General features: G+C 37.1%; 1 protein-coding gene and 1 non-coding gene across 4 annotated transcripts in view; one reads left to right on the top strand and one right to left on the bottom strand.

Annotated features, from left to right (window-relative positions):
* Positions 1 to 23,130, top strand: part of negr1 (neuronal growth regulator 1) — a 280,810-nt gene that overhangs the window by 24,539 nt on the left and 233,141 nt on the right. The gene's annotated exons all lie outside the window — the stretch shown is intronic.
* On the bottom strand, positions 214 to 286 carry trnai-uau (transfer RNA isoleucine (anticodon UAU)). The gene has a single exon. It is a non-coding gene; the product is annotated as a tRNA-Ile (tRNA).

The raw sequence follows: 23,130 nt of genomic DNA, 5'->3' as shown, positions 1-23,130 counted from the left end.
TAAAAGTTATTGGGGTGGTTTCTGTCACTATGAGAAAAATGTAGATGTAGACACATGTGCATTACGCCATTGAACTGCCAATTGGTAATTGAAGTAAAGTAGCTTCGATTTCAAAGAAGCCGGCATTGAAGTCAATTGGCAGATGAACCATCACGAAAGAGGAAGGCTCTTGTTGTGTCACTGCACCCCAAGAGATGCATAACCTACAAAAGCCATTTCTGTCTGGTTTCGAACCAGAGACCTTTTGCAGATAAAGCAAACATGATAACCACTACACTACAGGAACTGAACTTCTCTGCTTTGTTTCAGTTTGAGGTTACAAAGTTGATGATGTGAGATGCAGCGCATGAAAATTTCAACTGAGGTTTGCACTCAGATGCCTGGATTCAGAGTACAGACCATGACACCACAGAACCCTTGTTGACCTTTAGTAAACACCTGTGATGAACAGAACAAACTAAATCTGTTTCTGTCTGGTTTTGAACCAGAGACCTTCTGCATGTAAAGCCAACATGATAACCACTACACTACATAAACTCATGCTCTTTCCACTGTTCCTGGTAGATGATCCAAAAGTTGTTAGAGACTAACGTCAACGATGGGCATGGGACAATGTCAAATACTTATACCACAGATCCTCTCAGAGAGCACAGTAACTTGGTGAACAAACTGTCAGACTTATACGTTGTGCCTAATTTAACATTACAGTCCATAAACTAAGCCTGGGATCAAAAACTGCATTGAAGATGTCATTAGCAGAGACAAATGGTTCTACAGAGACTTGGCTAAATGGCTATGAAATAAAATCAATACTTACCAATAAAAGATGGTTCAAAAATAAAATTAACACATTAAATAAAAAAAAAATATCTGTGAAATACAACCAACACTTCAAAATACAAAATCTCTGGAAAATAAAATATTATGTATGTTGTTTCGAAAAACATTAGAATATAAGCACTTTTATCAAATCTTCATTGTGGTAAGATCATGAAAGTTCTTCTTAAATCCATTGAAACTCAACAGTTTGTAAGGTAGGTGAGTTAGCTCAGCAGGTTAGAGCACGGTGCTGGTAATGCTGAGGTCATCGGTTCAAACCCCGCATGGGGCAATTCATGTCTAAGGTCTTTCAGACAATCAATACTTCAAAATATATAAGGTTTCAAAAATAAAATCAACACATTAAAAATGGTTCAAAAATAAAATCAACACTTTAAAATTAAAAATGGTTCAAAAATAAAATCAACACTTCAAAATTAAAAAAATGGTTCAAAAATAAAATCAACAGTTCAAAATGTATAATGGTGACTGTTTCTGTATGTTCAGTCCATAAACTAAGCCTGGGATCAAAAAATATATTGCAGATGTCATTAGCAGAGACAAATGGTTCTACAGAGTCATGGCTAAAAAGTAAAATATATTCTTACAAATAAAAAATGGTTAGGAAGCGCATTACAAACTTTTGGTTGAAAATTCAAGTCTCCATTACAGACCAGAGAAAACTAAAGAGAATGCAACGTTGTGTTAATCCATTTGAGGAGCCGGTAGTTTATCTGGAGGAAATAAATGACGATGCAAAAGTTAATTAGACTGTAACATGCGCAGTCCGCGGCTCCGTCGCTGTGAAGATTTAGAAATGTGAAGTCACTTAGATGTGGATACATTTATCTGCTTAATTGGTGATGGGATCTGGATTCACGGTGAATATTAGCTAAACCGCATAAAATGCGACTAAATAGTCGATGTTAATATGATTGTAATTTCACGGATAAAAATAGTACATGACCAATTTTTTTTTTTTTATGTTGTCGGTCAAGATAACGTCTAGCGCGACCTGCCGCCCTGACACCAACTCACACACATCTTCATTCACAGTCTTACTTGTAAATCGATTTTTCTTTTCTTGGACGTTTTGATGTTAGCTTGTCGAAGTATCAGTTTTATTCGCTGGGAAAATCAATAAGCAGCTTGAGGTGGGTGACTCTGCTGCTCTCTAGTGGCGAGAAGCCATAATGTTGGCTGGTAAAAATCGGAATGCATTGTGGGAGATGTAGTTTGTAGTCAATTTGTGCTCAAAACCTATTTTAAGTAAATCATCGGTCTATAAAATGCTGGGGGGGCCACATAGAATGACATGGCGGGCCACATGTGGCCCGCGGGCCTTGAGTTTGACACATGTGACATAGAGCAATGGGTACAAGATCATGATTGACGTTGCTAAGACCCTCCTCCTAGCTCTGATTGGTTGTTTCTGACCGGGAGCGGTGTATTTCTGAAGATGGCAGGGAGGAGACAGAGGAGCTCGATTGTTTTCCACAGATTATTAGTCCTGTACTGTCATAACATGGTCACAGTGATAGGGAATATGTTAAAAAATATATTGTTTATAAAAGTTATATACTACAGCTTAAAAAAGATAAACAGGCTTAGCAAAACACAATTCAAACCAGGAGGTTCAGAGTATTATTTATTGGTTGAACCTGACTGGAATTTTACAGAAGCCATCATAAAACATTATGGGACTGTGAAGTGTGTGCAGCCATTGTTTGCCTTCAGCAAACACTGTCAATATGCAACACCATGCACCATGACCTCTGACAAATGTTTTAAATTCAACCTGCCCAATGTTTACACTGCCTCTCCTCCCTCTTGTGTCTGGTATCTATAGCCAGCTGTTCCTCAGGCTCAATCACTGACACATAGTGTCACACCGTTGCAGTGATTTGTAATGTTTCCAAAAATGGGAGCTTGGCTCTGTATGTAGGGTATAATGATAATGAAATGTTAATCATCTCGTTAAAAGCCTCTCATTTAGGCAGACTTCTCGCTGCTTTGTCACACTCTTTTACAGAGCCAATTTCAGCTAATAAAAGCTTAAAAAAAATCATCTGGATGTAATCTTCGAGATATTTCATCATATAGGAACCTGTAAAAATGCTTTTCATTACAATTAAAAGTATGGTTATCTTTCCTGGCACGTGTCTTTTTGTTCATAGTGTGCTCTAAAAATCTCTACAGTGGAAACCATTGATGTGGAAAATGCTTTCAGGTAATCTTTCCTTTGGGAGGTGTACATCGATATAATACGGGAGATGCCCTCACAGAAAGGGCTGTGGAAGTGAAAGGGCTTTGCAGTTACAGGTTAAACCAACCTTTCACAATATTTGCATAAGTGTAATTCAAATTTTTGTATGTACGATCTGTTCCTAACGTGGTCTGTGGGTTAATGTCCAAATGTCTGACAACTACACTTCATAAACCATTCATCTTCTGTAGTGAAGCATTTTTAAATTTAGTTTTGTTATTCGGTTTCTCTGTCAGGGGTCTCAAATGTTTTTTCATCATTATATAATTGGCACTAAATCAAGGACAATTAAGCTAAATCACAAAAACTGAATAGCAGTGGATCTCTGCGTATTAGCCAAAGAGTATTCACTAATTTTCCTTTGGAATGTAACTCTAAATTGTTCAAGGAAAATGTGCTTGTTTGCAGACTTTTTCATAACTAATAAATATTCAAATAAACATCCATAATACTTGATATGGTATTATTGGTTGGTGTAATACCATATTACACCAGAGTACCATTAATTATTTCCTTGGGGTTGATTGGCTGTACCCCCAAGAGAAGAGATAAGAAAGACCATGGATGTAGGCTTCATCAACCAAGCCAAGACAGTTTCCACTGTGCCTGTTAATGTTATGTCCTGGGTTGTTTGAGTTGTTTTTGAGGTTTGATTATTCTGTGTTTCTTCGTCTCTTTCTTTGTTTAGATCAGTCTAGTTTCTGTTTTACTTTAGTTCAGTCCTTCTTAGTGTTTCTAGTTATGCTTATTTCTTATCTATAGTTATTCCTTCTTACTCTAATTTAATTATGTTTCTTCAGTCTTGTTATTCTTTAGTGTTAGATTCATTTCCTAGTCTCTTGTGTACTCTTGCTCGCCCCCTGTGACATTTTCTCTCTCTCTCCTCACACCTGCAACCCGTTAGCTAATCATCCCAGGTCTTTTGTTCCAGCATTCACCCCGATTGTATTTAAACCCCTCTCCTGCTCACATTCCTTGCTGGTTCCTCATATTGTACCCAGTTATTTTCCTGGTTTGGCCCTGTGTTTCCTGTTGGCTATTTTCTTGGTTTTATGTTTTTTTCCCCTGCTTTGTCTTCCTGTACACCCTGTGTGTGTGTGTGTGTTTTTTTTTCTAAGTTTTTTCATCTTTTTCATTAAAACAATCAACTTGCTCCTTTCTGCATCCATCCACAAACTCACTCTTCATGACAGTTAATACATATTAAGGTATGTTTTTGAAGTCAGAAAATAGGTAGCCATGGTATTTCAACTGCTCGCAGGCTGTTGTGGTCTCTAACTTAGGCAAATGCTGGGGATATTTGCTTAAGTTATGGCAAGTTATTAGCAAGTTGTATGGTTCTTTCTTTACAAAAAATTAAATGACCAACATTATGAAATTACTGGGAGGTATTATTTTTGATCCTTTTTACATTATTTGTTTCTACACAGCTTTATAAGCTTTTAGCCTCTTCTTGTCATGAAACATTGTCAGTCATTTGGGTAATCTGAAGATTTATCTATGATTAAAAAAAAAACACAGAGAAGGCTTTTAGTACCGCTAGCTGCACTAATGTTGCTCTCAAGGACAGTTTTATAAATCACCTGCAAATTATTTTGTTTAAAAATAATGACATTTTATTTTAAGTAACTGCTTGCTTATGCACACACTGCATAACATTAATTTTCCTCTAAATATGTATTCTTTGACAATTTATGACAGGATGACTACAAAAAATACAACATGAATGCTGTTTTTATCTCTTATTTTTCATAAAGAAAACTTGGAATCGCATAGAATCTGGATTAGTAGGTTGAAACTTGAGAAAACTAAATATGTCATTGCAAAGTTGTGATCGATGAAACTTGTTTTGCCTTTACAGTCAGTTTGAATGTTAGATATGTTAAAATACCTCTAAAAAAACAAATACTTCAATGTAATCCTCAAAATCTATTATGGGGGCAGAAGCTTTCTGTTCTCAACAAAAGCGTCTGTCTGGGGGAGCGGGGGGGAGGGAACTTGGATCTAACTGGTTATAACCTCTTTTTTAACTGGCAGTTGTAAAAGGCAGAAGTGACCTATATGCTGTAAGGAGGATTCCTGCTCTCTTGTTAGGGTGTGCTGGTGTGGAATTGAGGTCTTTTCTGTCAGGAGGTGATACGATAAAGCTGTGGACTATTTCAGCAAAGCCCCAGGAAAAAAAAAATAAAAAATAAAAAAAATAATGAGAGCAAGCTCTGAGAGAAGGGGGCAAACTGTTTTTAGTTCATGCGTGCGCCCATGTACGGTTGTGAGATGTTTGTGTGGTTGCAGTGTGTGTATGTGGGTGCATTTGTGTAAGAATCGAAGGTTTGACTGGCGGCCCCATCTCCCACAACTCCATGGAGCTCCATGCATCATTAATAGCTGACAAAAATGAGCATTCCGCTGTATCCTATAAAGGCTGAAAGACTTTACTGCCGGCTTTTCCCAATTGTCAGCCTCTGTGCGTGTGCGTCTTGTTTATGCTTTGTGTAGGTGAGGACTCACTATAAACTTGAGGTTTTTGACCTGTGTGTTTGGTCCATTGCCACTATGATGGATGACATGGTTATCAGAATCTCTGCTTCAGGATGAGGGCTGTCCTATCATGCTGTCAAGGTCAGTGGTTACCAGGTTCATAACAGAGAGGCAAACCAGTGGGATCACTAAAATACACCCTATGTTCCATCCAGCATCCATCATGTCAGGTGTCAGATTCAGAATGGTTCAACACCAGTCTGACCCTGAATCGGTGTTGGAAGGTGTTGACCTGTAAAGGTGTAAATAATGGCAATATTTGTGACACCCATTAGCTGGAAGACATTATAGTGAATTGATTTGTTTTGTAAATCAGATGTAATGAGGGTAATTTATCCACTGGCTCCTTGTACATTACATGTCAGAGTATTGCTATTTATCCAAAGTCTAACTTTGGGAATTGATCTGATACTGTATGAAGGTACACCAAGGTGCTACATAAGGGATAAAGCTCCAGTGTTTTAGTGTTCTGCAACATGTAGAAGTTGCAGAACAACCTCGAGTGCCTATAGGTGCTTTATTACACCTGATTAGATCATAAGTGACCTGCATGTTGGCAATTTAGCCATTTGGTTTGATGCATGTTTGACCAGGGACACAGCTAAAAGTTGCAGCCTACCAGCCCTCAAAGACTGGAGTTTAGGATTCCTATCCTAAAAAAAAACAAATTTTATTCAAATAAAGAAAAACCATTAAAGAGCAAATTTAGAAAACACATTTTACTGTCACTAGTAGTTTCTGTATTAAGATCATCAGCTTTTTCGTTGTACATTAGATCAATGGAAATTTAAAGTTTAAAATTAACAACAAACTACACACATACTGTACATAATAATAATAATAATAATAATAATAATAATAATAATAATAAATGGTGATGTTGTCTCCATCACTTTCAGCTTATGTGTAAAAGGGGTGTTTTTTGACAGAGGCACATGATTGAGTGTATGGTGTTATTAAGACTCCTACAGTGTTACTTATTTTTGGCTTGATTCAAATGTCCTCCATGGTGCTGGTTAAATGGAAAATGTGACCAGATTTGTACTACAGTTTTTTTTTTCTCTCTTTACCAATTAAGTTTACATTCAGATGATGCTGATTCCAGTGAGTAATTGAGTGCAACATAGATCAGACTACATACAGTGTTGTTGCATGATGCTTTCGATTGCTCCACTTTGTTTCCCCATCGTCTCTGCAGTCGAAAGAGAAATTTAACAGCCAACTAGTGGGGTGCTCCTAGTTGGTGCTTCCCATGCTGTTTTGTTTTATAGCTGCTATATGTGTTACATGCTGCTATTGTTTTGTATTAATGTGCATTAATTCTTATGAGGTTCATAAGATACCAGTATACGCGTAACTCCACTCCCACCCTCCACTTAATATGAAGGACTACTTGTTCAAAGAACTTAGGCTGATCCAACACTCTCTGTAGGATTTGTTCTGAATGTACATGGCATTACAATACATGCGTAATTCTGGGTGATGCTCTTGCGGGAGTGGTGATTGTTTACTTCAGGTATTTGCCCGGAATTGTCTATAGTTTACGTGTCCTGATACGAAGACTTGCGCATGGACTCGCCAATTTGTTTTGACAAAGCATACTTGTCGAGTTGATGACAGTGTGTGCTGCTGTGCCGAGAACGCACAGGTGTTCCCGCCAAGAGGAGAAGGTGTTAAAAGAAAAATCTCTGCTTGTGTAAGAGCTTGGAATAGCATTAAGAAAACATTCTCAAACTGACTGCCATCTCACTTTATTCTCATTTACAGAAGGAAACCTAAGATGAATCTGTAAGTGAAAATAGTGTTTCAATAACTGCTGTTGCAACATTTTTGGAGCCGCTTATATTTCATTCATTTCATTTTATGAAACACTGTGATCGGATGCTGGAAAATCTTTTTTTTGTTTGTTTTTTATTGCGGATGATGGCTCTGAAGGGTGACCCTGAACGAGACAAAAGGAGCATGAAAATCTGAATACATGTTATTAGACTATATTAAGCTTTAGTGGTGCTTCCTTACTCATATATGCTGTCTAATCTACAAGTATTTAAAACATGTTTCAATGTAGATAAGCTGAAGAGTAAAAAGGCTGATAAAGAAGAGAAATCCAATTTACAGTTTTTTTTTTTTTTTTTACTATGAGCCAAGGTGAGCTGGTAACATACCTCTGTGGGACGAGGTTTGTTCCTTGTGCTTTGTTGTAACAACAGAAAAGTCACTATGTTTGTCATTGGCAAATGACACTCCTCTAATTATCAATAGGTCTGGTTGCTTGTGACTTCTGCAAGCAACCAGATGTCAAAACTCGGCTCTAATAAATGCAATTTCTGGCAAGCTGCATTTTCACATGCTTTTGAATTGAACTGGTTGTGCATGTATTTGGTGAAAAGTGCTATTTGTGATATCACCCACAGAACTGAATACTCCCAAAATTGCTGTTTCTAATTTGCAAAGAAAAGCCTGACTTCCCTGGTTCAGCACTGCAATATTAGTCATTAACAGAAAATGCCAGTATTATATATCATTTGTAGCCTTTGTGGTATAATTATACCCCTGTTTTACAGAGGTATAATTTTTTTGGGTCATATCACCCCAAATGGTTATCCATCCTGCTTTGTACATTTTAGAATAGAGGGTGAATGGGATCCTTGAGCTTTCCCTGGTGTGGTAGGATTGTAGCCATGGATGTAAGACTTAATGGAACTGAGCACTCCAGCATGGTGGCAATTAATATTAATGACGACTAATTATTTGTACTTTCTTAGTTTAAATACTGATTTCAGTGTTGCCATTTTGTTTCAATACGGAAAATACAAGTTTACCTTTAAGTATTCAGCACTATGTTCTACATGTTTAGGTGTCATGACTGGAATTTCATATGCTTTAATAATTTTATGACATGAAATGTCTCTTACTATTCTGGCAACCCATCAGATTTAAAAGCATGAATATTTGGATTCACTGTTGCCAAATAAAACTTCTTCTTGCAAGATTATGCTCTTAGGCTTTAGGATTTGTTCACACTAACAAATATTTAGCAGAGATATTTGTGTTATTGTATTCTGGTTATTTAGAGACTATTCAAAACGATAACACAGAGGTCAACCTTGTTTGGGCCAGTGATTACATTTTGTTCTGGAAAGTACAACGGTGGTTATACCAACCATGTACAATAGAATCTCACCTACTGTATTTGTTGTTTAGTATTTGCAGCTTTTTCTGTGGAACATCGCTCAGAATCATTTTTTGTAGAGCATACATAAAATATGCAATTGAAAATACAGGGTGGGAAGCTGTAATACCTGGGCACAATGTTATTGGGTGTATTGCAAAGCAGCCAATCTAGGAATGACATTCATGTTGCTTATCCACTGCATTGACCTAGTATTCAATTTTTTTTTTTTTTATGTGTGTGGTGCTCTTGGCTTAATAAGTAAAAAATATAATTTGTATCAGCAGACTGATATGAATGATATAAGTGCACAGATGTATGAATTGCCGTATTTGTAAATGGCACAAATGGCACCTCTTCCATTTTTTTGACTACAGACAGTGTTGATAAAATATCCTAAACCCCCCAAGCAAAAAGCAGCCAACCCATACTGTTTGCTTCATCTGTCCTGAATTATTTCTAAAACAGATTCCATTAAGCCCTGATTTTTCACAGTGCAGATATGATTTGTTTGGTAATGTAGAGGATGAACGCTTGCAGTAACTCTTTCTCATCAGCAAGGCTAGGAAGATAGGCCTCTGGCTCTTAAACCACCAACCATCTGAGATTTAATGTATGTTAATTATAGCTTGTGCAGTGCTTATTCTTTAATCCATTTCTTCCCTCTACGTCGCTAAATTTAATCCTTAAAGTAACACCATTGTTTCTCTCCATGACTTGCACTGTAACTATATTAAGAGTTAGCTTCTGACTTTTGCATTTAGAAATGGTTCCATTAAACAACTTTATCCAAGAAATAAACCTTGCTATCATCTCAGTTAATGGCATGGTTTTTAAATTCATACGAAAAAAGTCAGAGTACAGGCTGCAGCTCATACATTTAATTTAGAAAGACATACTTCTTTAACAATCTGCTTAAAGGGCTGAGTTTTTTCTTAGCAGCTTACGTATTCTATACCCTGGGGTTTGCAGGGTTTGATTTAGTGTAGAAGACATACGCCGTTTCTGTGATCCCAGTCATTTATTTTGTGAAAAAGAACTCATCTAAATAACAAAATCCGTTTACTGTGGTGTTTTCCTGTCAGTGTCTTGATGAGTTGAGCTTGTTGTATCATGTGCAGAATCATCAGTCCTTCCCCTCGTACCCCAGAGAGCACAATATTGTTTGTGTGCATGCTCATTTTCCATTGGCTCGTTTGAATGTGTGCAATGTCGGTAATGAGCAGGCAGAATTGGTGAGGCATAATAATGCCCAGGGAGGGGAGGAGATGGATTCTCTTTTGGGTGTTTCAGTTTTACCATTATTATCCTGGTTGCCAAGATTTGAAAGTCCCGGATGCTGCAGCATTTACATGGGCTTAATGAACCTGCTCACTTAGACATGCATTCTCCTGCTAGTCTCCCTCGCTACTGGCACATGGGTAGGAGGACGAGAGCCCAAATCCATCATTTAATGAGCTTTAGATAACATCGTAATGGCTAATATATTTTTTCCTGCAGTTTGGTTCTGCATTTTAAGTGATGGCTGTGTTTTCACTTTTGATTTGGTAAAGACAGTCCAAGTGACCGAATGTTCAAAGCAACAAAAAGAAATTCTGAATTTTTGATTGCTTTTGCCTAAGTAGATTAAGACATAGAGTAACAATTGATCGGGAGGTTATTGAATTAAATCAGATAACGCTTGACTGCACTTGGATTATTTTTGTTTTAATGAGTTGGAGGATTATTGTCACTAATGGAAAATGTATCATACAATTTGCTCCCCTACTTACTGTCATTACATTTATTTCCTTAATCCAGACACACTGGGGCTTTCTCTGGGAAATATTTCCAGACAATAGAAGCAATTTCTTGTTCAGGACAATCCTTATTTGTCTCCAGCTTTAATTCTGCTCTGCAAGGTCATTTTGTAACCGGCATTTGCCACTAAAGTATCAAACGGGGATTTGTGTTAAGACCATCCTCACTTTTGATATGGAATGACGTTTTTATCGAAGAAAATTTCACTAAAACGCTGCTTCCCCCTTTGGTATTCTCTGACAGTAAGAGCATGGTTCAAAGGAAACTTAATTGCTGCTTTACAACAGCTCTGTGCCATGTCAACAAAATACTGGACTAATAGCTCCTAGTTATTCTCACCCAATTATTTTTGTCAAGTTTTCTATATTTTCATGTCCAGGACAAACACTTAACCTATCATCCTACAGTAGTGCTTGTTTGAAGGAAAGCCGTGGACTGGCAGAGAAGAGGACAAAAAAACAGAGTAAAATCTCTAGCAGTAAGAAAAACACACAATTGTCTGTCTGACAGAACTAAGGTTTTAGTTAAATTTTGGTTTATAATGTTTGTCAACTGTATATTGGCTGTATCTATGGAAGGAGCAAAATTAGCACTTTAATGCCTAAGCAATGCATTTTAAATATGGGATTCAAGAAATATCCTCTTGGATATAACAACTAATATAGATGTAAATTGATACAGACTGAGGTGTAGATGTATTTTTACCCCAGTAGATTAACGTTATATGTTTTTCTTTATACTCACCTACCACTCTATTAGGTACAACTTGGACACAAATTAGATCCTGCTTTGTCCTCAGAACTGGCTGAACTTTTGGAGGCATTGATTCAACAAGGTATCAGAAATGTACCTCAGAGATTTTGGTTCATATTGACATAGTGGCATGATGTAGTTGCGGCAGATTTGTTAGCTTCTGTTCCACCAAATCCCAACGGCGCTCTATTGGATTGAGTTCTGGTGACTGTGACATACTCTGTAAACCAGTTTGAGGGGATTTGATCTTTATGCCTGTTATCTTGTTAAGTGTAGCCAATTGAAAATGGGTAGACTGTGGTCATAGATTGATGGATATGTTGAGCAACAATGCTGTGGTAGACTGGCAGATATGATGCTTATTCGGTACTAAGGGGTCCACAGTGTTTAAACAAAATATCCTACACCATTACACCACCAGCACTAGTGCAAATCTTCAATACAAAGTAGGATGGATCCATGCTTTCATGTGTTTTATGCCAACTTCCAACTCTACCATTTGATTCTTACAGCTGAAATTGAGACTCGCCCATTTTTCAGAGAGACAGGTTGCTTGTAAGTCTGGGAAATCATGGCCATTCCTCTCTAAAAGTAGCGGCTTTAGTGAGCTTATGCGAATTGTAGCCTCAGCGTCCTATTCCTTGCTGACAGCAGTGAAGCCAGTGTGGTCTTCTGCTGTTGTAGCCCATTTCCTTCAAAGTTAAATGTATTCAGATGTAGTATTCCAAATACAGTACTTTGGTAGTTAAGATATGTTTTTAGAGCCACTCCTTTCTATCATCTCACTCTAGTCTATTTGTTCTTCTCTGATTGATTTTGTGTAAATCAGAAAGATGACTGTAAAATGTAAAATCCCAGTAGATCAGCAGTTTCAGAAATACTGAGACCGGCCATTCTGGCACCAACAACCATATTTGCGATTCTGCTGCTTGATATGAGTTTCAGCTAGTCATCAATACATAAAATACAATTGAATAGAATAGAAATAGCCTTTTTTGTCCTAAAGAGGAAGAATTCATGAAAATGCTGTGGAGTTATTAGAATAGAAATATCATATTCACAACTTAGAAGTTATGATCTAATTGGCTGATTCATTATTCACGTGAATAAGCAACTGAACTGTCTTACCAAATAAAGTGGTCAGTGTGTAAAATTTGAATAGAATGACTGTAACAACTCTGGCAATCCACACATACAATAGTGTAAAAAACTGTTTCCACTCTTTCTGGTTTCACTTTTCTTGCATGTTTGTCAAACTTCAGTATTTCAGAACATCTAACCAATTTAAATATCAGTCAGATGATACAAGTAAACAAGAATACAGTTCTTAAATGAAGATGTTTCTTATTAAGGGAGAAAACAATTGAAACCTACATGGACTTAGGATAACTTAGAGTGACTCTTGCTGCATTAGTAATGGGCTCAGATGCGAGCAAGGTGGAGGTGGGTTCTGGTCTGGATGAACCTTTTCAAATGTTCATTGAATAGTTTTGAGTTTGTTTAGAATTCTTTCTTTAACAGATTTTATGGAAAATTAAAAAATTGAGATGGAAACGTGTATTTTTTTCAGTTAGCCTAATAGTTCTAATAAGGTTTCCCTGACAGCTCGGCACACAGTGTCGTTTGTTGCTTTTACTCCTCATGAGATCCTTTTTGTGCCATTTGGTAATGAGAAACTGCTTATAGATAATCAGTTAGAACTAAACTTCAGCATTGTAACTGACACTAATGGGTGTCAGGGTTGTTTTCTAATTATCAACAGATTTGAGCTATTTCCTCTGCTTTTTGTACCTTTTAAAAGCTTCATTTCAATACTTATTCCATAAGTCATCCCACTTCATTCCTCTATATCTTAATGTGTGAATTTAGCTTATTAACTTTATATGCATACTTGTTATGTTGCCAAAATCTGGTGTGAATTTAATATCTGTAGTCATATTACAAATATATATGTGTGCTGAGAAAACATTGAAGTATTCTAATGTTTATTTCCCCTAATGAATCTGTTATATTAAGAGAGCAAGCCAATAAAAGGTACAAGCAAGTTAAAACTAGACTTCATTAAGCTCCAGTGATCTTTGCTGACATGCTGCAGTGGGTTCATTGAAAAGCTTCACATGTGACCTCTTGATCTACACGGTACACGGGCTACCATTGCTTTGAAGTTAATAAAGTTGAAAAGTAAACAAGGGGAAAACTCACCCAGGAAGCAAGTAACTTAGAAATCATCCCCCGTCCATCATTTAACTTAAATTGTTTGGTCCAGCTTGGCTTGCACGCACCACCTGGAGCTTTGGATTGTTTGATTGCCTCCTTAAAACTGTATACCAGTGTTGACACTCCTAGAGGAATTGGGTTGTTTTTCACCCTGCTGACCACCACTTCAGTTAGTTAAGTGCAATATAGGCTCTGAGTCAAGGTGGAGTGAGATAAATAAGTGCCTCTCTGACCCATGTTGTGCCCCCTGTTGGCTGTCATCTGGATCTCATGCTCAGACCTTTGGACTATTAACTAATGTCTTACTTATTTGTTTCGCTCTGCTGTCAGGTCACCCCATTTAAAATCTCTACGGTCTCTGGAGATAAAGTGACAACTTTAATTAAACTAATTGTACTTTACTTTTCCTGGTGTCTTTTGTGGAGATCTCTCTGTGATTAAGACAGCCTATTACTCTATTAATACAATTAGTCTCTCAAATCGGTGTTATGAATCAGAGACCCTGTTTGTTGGACAAAACCTGAGCTGTACATAATCCTTGCCAAATGATCTGGCGATTAGCTTAACTCAGGACATTTTGGTTCCTGCCAATGCACTGGCTCTGCATTTTAAACAGAGGAGCATTCACTCAATTTTTATATTCATCCAATCTTCTGCTGCCTCCTCCCAAACAAACAGACTGATGTGCAAGCATTTACATGCACAAATTAAACCATAAATACTGAAATTTACTACTAAATATACTGCATTTACTTAATAGACTTGATACAATAATGTATTGATTTAGAAGTCGGCTGAATTCTGTCATTGCAGTTCACTAAACTGGTCTCAGGGAATCTATACACATCTCTTTTATGCTGTATGATCTCACTGTTAGTCCTTCAAGATGATGTATTCTGTAATGTTCTGAAGTAAAAGCAGGATGTTGGAGCATTTCATGATGAACAACCCAGTTCTTTCACCCTCTCTGTTACCCAGTGGAGGAAACTTGCGTGTATGTGTATGTGTGTTATACCATGAGCCAGACAGGAAAAAAAAAAACAAAAAAAAAACAAAAACTGGAAAGTCCCTATAGAAAGCCAGGAAGCACAAATAGGGCATGTAAAATATGACTTTACCCAGAGGGACTTCTCCTTTGCACAGTGTATTTATTCCAATATTTGCAGATGACTGAAAACAGTTAAGTACTGTGGCAATTGCTTATTTCCCTTTGTCAGAGTGATGGATGTGGTCCCACCTATCGTACTGTGCAGAGGTTCCAAACTGCACTGACAGTGAAGGATTGTCCATTTGTGCCATGGACAGAGCACATCAAAAAGGCTGGATAAAGGCCTCCAGGAAGCAATTATAAACCCTGGCTTGTTACAGCTGTTGTTTATAATAGAGTTTGTTTAAAGTATGGCATTTTCCATGTCACATGTGTTCTTTGAAGACTTGACACCATATTACACTTGACCGGATATGCTAACAAATATGAATTTTTAGCTGCTTATATGTACGTAATATACATTTGGAGTAGGAAATGTTGTCAGTAACTGATAGCTGCTTTTTAATTTTGGACTGAGCCTGTGATGTTTTGTATTTGCTAATTCGTCATGTAGATTTTCTTCAATAGTTAAAAGTGTTAAACAAAAACCTTAAATTATGTGAAAAAGCACAACAGGTAGTTGGGATAAACATCATATATAAGTGATGGGTAACTGATATTATTTGTTTAAAAATGAGGGGAAAAATGATTATTTCTGTGACATTATTGATAAATTATAATTAGTATTTGCTGAACCTACCAAAAACTGACAGAGCTTTAATGAATCTTTTTTGTTGTTTATATATATATATATATATATATATATATATATATATATATATATATATATATATATATGTGTGTGTGTTTGTGTCAACATATGATTAAATGACACTATTATCTTCTGCTCAGCACAACAGTTGTGCAATGTGGTGAAGATGTTATAGTGATTTACCAATTTTGTTATGTATGATTGTTTTGACTTATTTTTGAGGTTTGATTATTTTCCTTAGTCTCTTTATTTGATTAAATCAGCCTTGTTTCTGTTTTACTTTAGTTCAGTCCTTCTTAGTGTTTCTAGTTATGCTTATTTCTTGTCTGTAGTTATTCCTTGCTACTCTAATTATGTTTCTTAGGTCTTGTTATTCTTTAGTGGTAGATTCATTTTCTAGTTTCTTGTGTACTCTTGCTCACCCCCTGTGACATTCTCTCTCTCTCTCTCTCTCTCTCTCTCTCCTCACACCTGCAACCTGTTAGCTAATCAGCTCAGGTCGTTCCAGAATTCATCCTCAGAGTATTTAAACCCCTCTCCTGCTCACACTCCTTGCTGGTTCCTCCTGCTATACCATGTTATTTTCCCAGTTTCTTACCTGTGTTCTCTGTTGGAATTTTTCTTGGGTTATGTTCTTTGTTCTGATCTGGCTCCCTGAGCTCCTTGTGGTTTTTGTAAGTTTTTCAGTTGTCACCTACAAGCTGCCTCTGCCTCTGCATTTAGGTCCACCAACAAACATCCATATCATTACAATTTTTGATCAGCAAATTTAATTTTTAGAGCTGTACTGATTAAAATCAGTGAAGTCAAGTAGTCATTTATTTATAGCCAAAATAGTGCATTCACTTTTAAATTATCTTTAACTTTAACTTTTAGCATAATCTCATTAAGTTCCACAAACTTTTGTGTTAAAGTTTTAAATGTGTATTGCCCTTTTCTACTTCATGAATAAAATATATTAACATCATTAAAAAATACAATAGGGTTCTAATGAATGAAGAAGCTCAAAACTTTTGTGATACTGGGTTTATAGGAATGAGACTGAAGTTTAACAAGATTTACTAGTCTAATGTCTGCAACACTTGGCAATTTTTTATTTATTTATTTTTTTACAGAATTGCGCTGCCAGCTCAAATTTAATTTCCAATCTATTGATTCAGTCAAGTTTATTCATTTAGTGTCAGTTCACAACAAAACATTCTTTCTTTGCACTTTGCAAGAAAAACGGATCCAATCCATATACCGACATACATGGTCAGTTCAATCAAATCAACAGATTCAAAGCTAGTTGCATATGTTCCAAGACAATTGTAGTTTTAAATTCAGTCAAGGGCAGTTTATTATGCCAAAAGGTAAAAATAAATATATATATTGATGGAAATCCTGTCCCTATTATTTTTCCAGCAATCCCTCCTGACCGAGCAAATAGCAACAGTGGACAGTTGTTTGCATGAAGTCATTGACTTTGCAGCAATTCCTAATGCTTACCATGCATGTTACAGTAGAGACAAAACCCTTTTTGAGACGAAAGTGGCTGGAATTTAAATAATTCCGATAACTGGACTAAAATGTCTATGAATGTGCTTGGTCAGAGTAACTTCTGATTTATTAAATAAAAATGTTTTCTCATTTGAGATGTTATACTTATTTTATTTAATCATTTTCATTGTTATATATTTGACCATACTTACTTTTCTAGAGATTGATGATTAATGTATTGGTAGTCTGCATAATTTTCTATATTTTAATGTTTTTCTTCTTTTTTTTGTCATTTAAGGAAAAACTCAACAAGAAAATATTGCGGAAATGTTTCTATTCATTGACAGGTTAGCTAGACACATATATACAAAAATTGATCAATACCATAGTTGGTTTATTATGTTTTCTTTACATACATTTGTTACCTTTTTTCTTCCTTTTAGGAGTAGAATACATTTCAAAAACTTTATGTGCCCTTATTCTTATTGGTTTTCTAAGTAAGCACAATTGAATTTGACTCATCTGTTTCATCTCAGTCAGTAAGTGCTGTTGTAGAGGGCTATAAACTCATCTGTAAACCCTAGTGGTTGCAGGCAGTGAGTGGCAGCATACCCCACATCCAGCCTGACCTATCCATCTGACTCAGGTTCTCCCGGTCTGCCTGGCACACTGCCAACCTCGACCTGTCACTTGGGTAGTGAGTTGTGAGGTAGACAGCAGTGGAATTCCCAACTAAGAAGATACAGACATAAGGAATCACCTCTGATGCTCATGCATACTTCAGAGCACGAACAAATAAGGTGAAGAGGCTGATCTCTTTATTTAGAGAAGAAGGTGATGGGGTATAATGTGATTATGCTAAAGGAATCCATGTTTTTAAAATGGTTTTCTCTAAATAAATAAAAAATTGCCAAGTGATCATTTTTATTCCCCAAAAATGATCCTTTCATTTTGCCAATAACTTTTGATTTAATAGAAAACAAATCCTTTCTACAAAGACAAACAATAGTTTGGTATCATTTACTGCTGAAAGAAATTGATAAATAAGTAAAGGATAAAATAATAATAATAATAATAAAAAATATATATGTACTTTTTTATCAGTCGTGTTTCCAGGAAAAATTTAAAAGTAGCAAAAAACAAGCATTTACCGTAAAAAGTGTTCAGCTGTATCATATCTTGTAAATCTTTACTGCAGTGTTTGTATTGTGGTCCTTTTCTGTCTTTCATTTGAGTCCTAATCCTACTGTTGCCTAAACTTTGCATGTGTATGAGAGCAAATATGTACAGTCTGTGTTTGAAGTAGTAAACATTCGAACTGGAGGACGACATTTGAAAAAGGAGAGCGAGAAAGCTTGACAGAGAGAAGGGATTAGGAAGACCTGGGCACAGATGGCTGTGGGAGGCAGATGTCCCTGCTGAGCTGTTCAGGGTTCTCCCTGCCAGCCCAGAGATAGAAACACAAGTACACAGAGCAAATAGACTAACGCAGAAGAGGGAGACAAAATTTGTGAAAACAGATGCTGAAAAATGCGTTTAATGCTAGCAAATGTCACCAGTAACATCATGGCGGAATTAAAGCAGCCCCTTACACTAGAGGTTTTAATCCCCTAAAACACAAGCAAAATAAAAAAAAAAAATAAAAATAAATAACTTTTTTGGGTGGTGGTAAAGTAAAAGCTAAGGAGTCATGTTGTTAGCAAAATGTAAACTTGTAAACTTCAGCTGTATAATTAACATTCAAATAAATGTAAAAGCAGTTGAAAGGCTATTCATTGATTGTTCTCTGAGAAGTTTACACTATTCATTGCTAGCTAGTGGCAGTGATACATAATCTAGATCAGGCCAACTCTAATCCAGGATTCAAGAGCCTGTATCCTGTAATGTTTGGATGTCTCTGCTTCAGCAAACCTGAGTCAAATAATGAGGTCAGCAGCAGAACTCTGGAGAACTTCACTGCATACTGAGGAGGCGATTCAGTCGTTTGATTGAATCGCCTGGACCAAAGACACATCTAAAAGTTGCAGGAGTCCAGCCATTTGGGCCTGGATTTGAGGACCCATCTTAACCTTTTTTGAGGTACCGAACCCCCCAGTTTCATATGCAAACAACATTCTTTGCAGGAGACTGTGCTATGGTCTTTTTCCCCAGAAGAATTGGTGTAAATGTAGATAGGAAGCACTCATGCTACTTCTGATTTCAAAGGTACTATTGTGATATCTACATGACTTTTTTTCATGCTTTACTACATCTGAAAATTAGCTTGGACTGCTCTGCGCTTGCTTTAATTACAGCATTTAGCTCATCTTTCATCAGATGAAACAACTTCATTGCCATTTTCTGTTTCCACTTTACTACCGCAAGAACCCAGTAATGGTTCTTCCTTTGAGGTGTAACTAGCTTCAGTGCAGCATAGTGAAGATTGCTTCTAAATGCTTTTAGAATAAAATTAAAACAAACCAAGTACCCAGATCAGCAGACACTATTAGGCATCTTTGCCACAACTGAGCATGTGGTCACATTAATTCAACTTAATCTGGTCAGATCAGCTACATTTAAGGGAAAAATATGTCTGGTACTTTGAGTGTTTGAAAATGGAAACAGTTGACAAAATAATGAGACGCGGGGGGGGGCGGGGGGGGGCAGAGAACATACACAACATATTCCAACCTCTTATTAATGGCAGTCTTAATTGTACAACACATATTTATTTATATGAGCAGCATTACTCTTATGTTTCACATAGCAGTGGAAATCTTTGGTGCCATCACTGGTGTCTTATGAATACAAACTGCAGGAACAGTCTGATAAAAACATTTTATGGTTTTTAAATCCTAACATTTTAGAACCTTGGTACTGATTCATGTAAGCGGCCCACATGAATCCTAAATATCTGTGAGCTTGTTGAAAATAATAGGAAGATTTATCATTTAAAAAAAGAATGAATGACTTCAGTTATGGGGGACAGAAGCCTCACTAAGTGATCTGGTGTTCTGTTTTCTGTCTGCTTCTAATGGCATTTTGGAAATGAAATAAAGCGTAATTAAAGAGCTCCCAGGGCCCAGACTGTATTATAGCACCCAGAACTCAAATGTGTTTGTCTGGGATTTGTTGGCCACCCACGGCTTGCCTCGGTTTGATCTCTGGGTTTTAATACGAGGCAGAAATGCAGTTATTCACCATATTTGCATTCTTTCCTTTTTTCCCCCCCTCCTGCTGTCGCATTAAATTCCATCTCCCTTATTTCCATAGGAGAGACAGAGTCTCTCATTGATAGTGAATGTCACATTCAGTCATTACAAGCTCATAATGAGGCATTTATGAGGCAGTGTAAAAACTTTTCTGGTGATAATGTATCAAGCAGTGTCAAAGAAAATCTAGTGGGCTTTGAGGACGTATATCTGCAAAATACTTTCAAAGTGTGTCATGTTGAACAGCTTAGATCAGCGGACTTCAAGTTCCGGCCTTGAGGGCTGGTGTCTTACAACTTTTAGATGCGTCTGTGCTTCATCACATCTGAATCAAATAATGAGGTCATTAGTAGGATTGGGCAACATTTGATGGCATTGGTGGGAATTCAGCCATTTAATTCAAATGTGTTGGACCAGGGATGTATCCAAATATTGCAGGACACCAGCCCTCTAAGGTTGGATTTGAAGAGCCCCGGTATAGATAACTGTGTCATATATGAGTAATCACAATCTTCACTTAACAGTGTGAATACAACTAGATAGCATATTATTAACTGGAAGCACATCTGTAATCTTTTTCACAATCTTTCCCTTTGTGTTGTGTTCAGACTTGTAGCATATAGTCCCATTCACATGCACAGTTATTTTTTTAAATAAAAAAGGCAAGGTTTTAACTGCACAGAAATAGCCTTTTTAAGAAGTAAAAAAAAAAAAGTAAAGAAAAAATTTCACCCTTCCCCATTTGTGTGGACAGCAAAAATTCATCTTTTGACCTCAGATGCATTGTACATAATACCAACAACAATGGGGAAATTATATGTTCATCTTGTAGTTTTTTTTTGTTTTGTTTTTTTTGTAATCCAATGTGAAACGGAGAAGTTAGACTTTGTTGTCACTCCACAGACTCCACTTGTGCTTTGTTGTTCGTCATTCTTGTATACTTTTTGTGATTACTGTTAACCTTGTGTGGAGGCTTTTAGCGTGTGTCTCATACGCTGTGTGTAGCACCACTTGCCAGCCTTGGGGAGTAAAAACTGCGTTTGGTCTGTTCTCAATGCTTCCATGTGGATGAAAACATCCCCTGAAACAGTCCCATGTTGATGCAGGTGTTTTTGAAACCGACAGTCCATTACAGAAAAAACTATCCCGTGTAGACAGAGCCTATGATAGTTTCATTCATTTAAAGGACAGAAATCAAGAAACATAGATCTGAAAAATTGTGAAAGTTAGAAGAAAGCAAAGAGCACCAGAGAACTTGGCTGTAGGTTTCTAAAGAGGATGACACAATGGCAACTCAAAACAAACAGTGATGGCAAAGTCTCCAGCTCCAATACCTCATCTGATGGTTTAAATCGTGATTTTTTTTTCTTTTTTTTTTCAGTCAAAAGGGGGAAGTCATGCGTGTGTTTTGCCTGATGAAAATAACTGGGAGACATAACAAACCAGCAGCCTATTAAGGGATTCAAGAGCTCTCAGTGAAAGCCCAGTCTCTGTGTGATTCACCAGAGTGGTGAATGAGGGCTTGCACCAAAATCATTACATTGCATTGCAATTCTGGCTTCCAAACACCATTTATACATTTTCCGTATAAAACATTATCAATGGGGGACACCAGTGCTCCCATTTCTCTAAACAACTTTATGCTGCGTTTTTCAAGTCGTCTTTTGTACATGTGGATCGATCTGTTTTACTTATGAGGGTTTGGTGACTACATTAATTTAACTGTCAAAATGTTATTCCAAAAACATTATCTATTATGCCAGAACTATTCCAAAAACACAGATCATCGAAGGAAAGTGTTTGTGCTTCTATGAACTATCTGTTAAAATTGTGTATACACAAGTCGTGACAGTCTTAACTTAATTGCCAGTCCAAATTTCTGCTGTAACCACAGGAGGTTGGAAGTGCCCAGTGTTAAAGCAGCAGTTTTGAAGGACAAGATAATTTGATTTCAGAGATAATGTACACTCCAGGTGACTCTTGCAGCCAACAGAAACCCCAATCTACTCACAGATAGCTGAGTGAAAACAACTCTGTGCTCATTTTGTGCATTTTTCTAATAGCTCTCCTTTAAGACTGTCACATTAATAACCATATAATTGGTACGTACATCCTAAAAAAAATATAATATTGCATACAAGTGTACAGTATGTCTTACCAGTCATCTCAGAAAGTGAAACTTATATATTATATAGCATCGTCACACAGTGATCTTTTCCAAGCCTTTGTTTCTTGTCATTTTGATGATTATGATTTACAGATAATGAAAACGGCCAGTCCTGCTCTAGAGCACTTCATGCCTCCCTCTGCTGACAAGCTGTATGGAGGTGCTGATTTTATTTTCCAGCAGGACTTGGCACCAGCCTAGCCTGACCATTGCCTTCCCATGCTATTCTGCTTGATTCAAATCTTGCTTCACACCTGGGAGTCTAGTAGAATTTTAACTGGGCCAAAACAGAAGGATAAATTGTGAATGATGAAATAGGTTTTCTTTCTTTGGGGACTTCCACTTGTAGCCTGCCTGTAAGTTTAGCAATAGCAGCAGTGGAAGTGGACGAAGCCGTTCAGTCCATGTTGGCCTCACTTCCAAATATTGTATTCACATTAACAGACGCCTCGTTTGGCTCGGCACTTCTCACTCTGCAGTGAAGGCTGGTTGTTTACAGTGCAGGCAATTTCCAGTAAGCTTTATAGCGTCAAAATGGCAAATTCCATACATCACGGGCAAACGTTAGCAATTGGGTAAAATTTAAAACTTCAGCACAATCCACGCCTCTAGGAGACGATTGCTTTTTTCAATAGCTGAGAGCCTAAACCCTCTGTATGAAGCGAAGCGTAGGACAAGGACCTGGTTTTTACCAGGCTAACACCAGTGCACAATACCAAAGCTTCCAAAAACTGGTTCTTTGGTCATGGTGTTTAGGTTCTTGATTAGGTTCTTGATTGGTCACCAAGCTACTCTGACCTGAACCCCATACAAAATATCTGGCCTTTTGTCTAGAGGAAGATGAGACACCAGCCACAGCAAGACAGATGACCTTAAGGCAGCTATCAACTTGGGCTTTCATTACACCTATGCAGTGCCACAGGCTAATG

The sequence above is a fragment of the Poecilia formosa genome, unplaced genomic scaffold (assembly GCF_000485575.1).
Source record: "Poecilia formosa unplaced genomic scaffold, Poecilia_formosa-5.1.2 Scaffold10, whole genome shotgun sequence".
Lineage (NCBI taxonomy): Eukaryota > Metazoa > Chordata > Actinopteri > Cyprinodontiformes > Poeciliidae > Poecilia > Poecilia formosa.
This window is presented reverse-complemented; position numbering and strand designations above follow the sequence as displayed.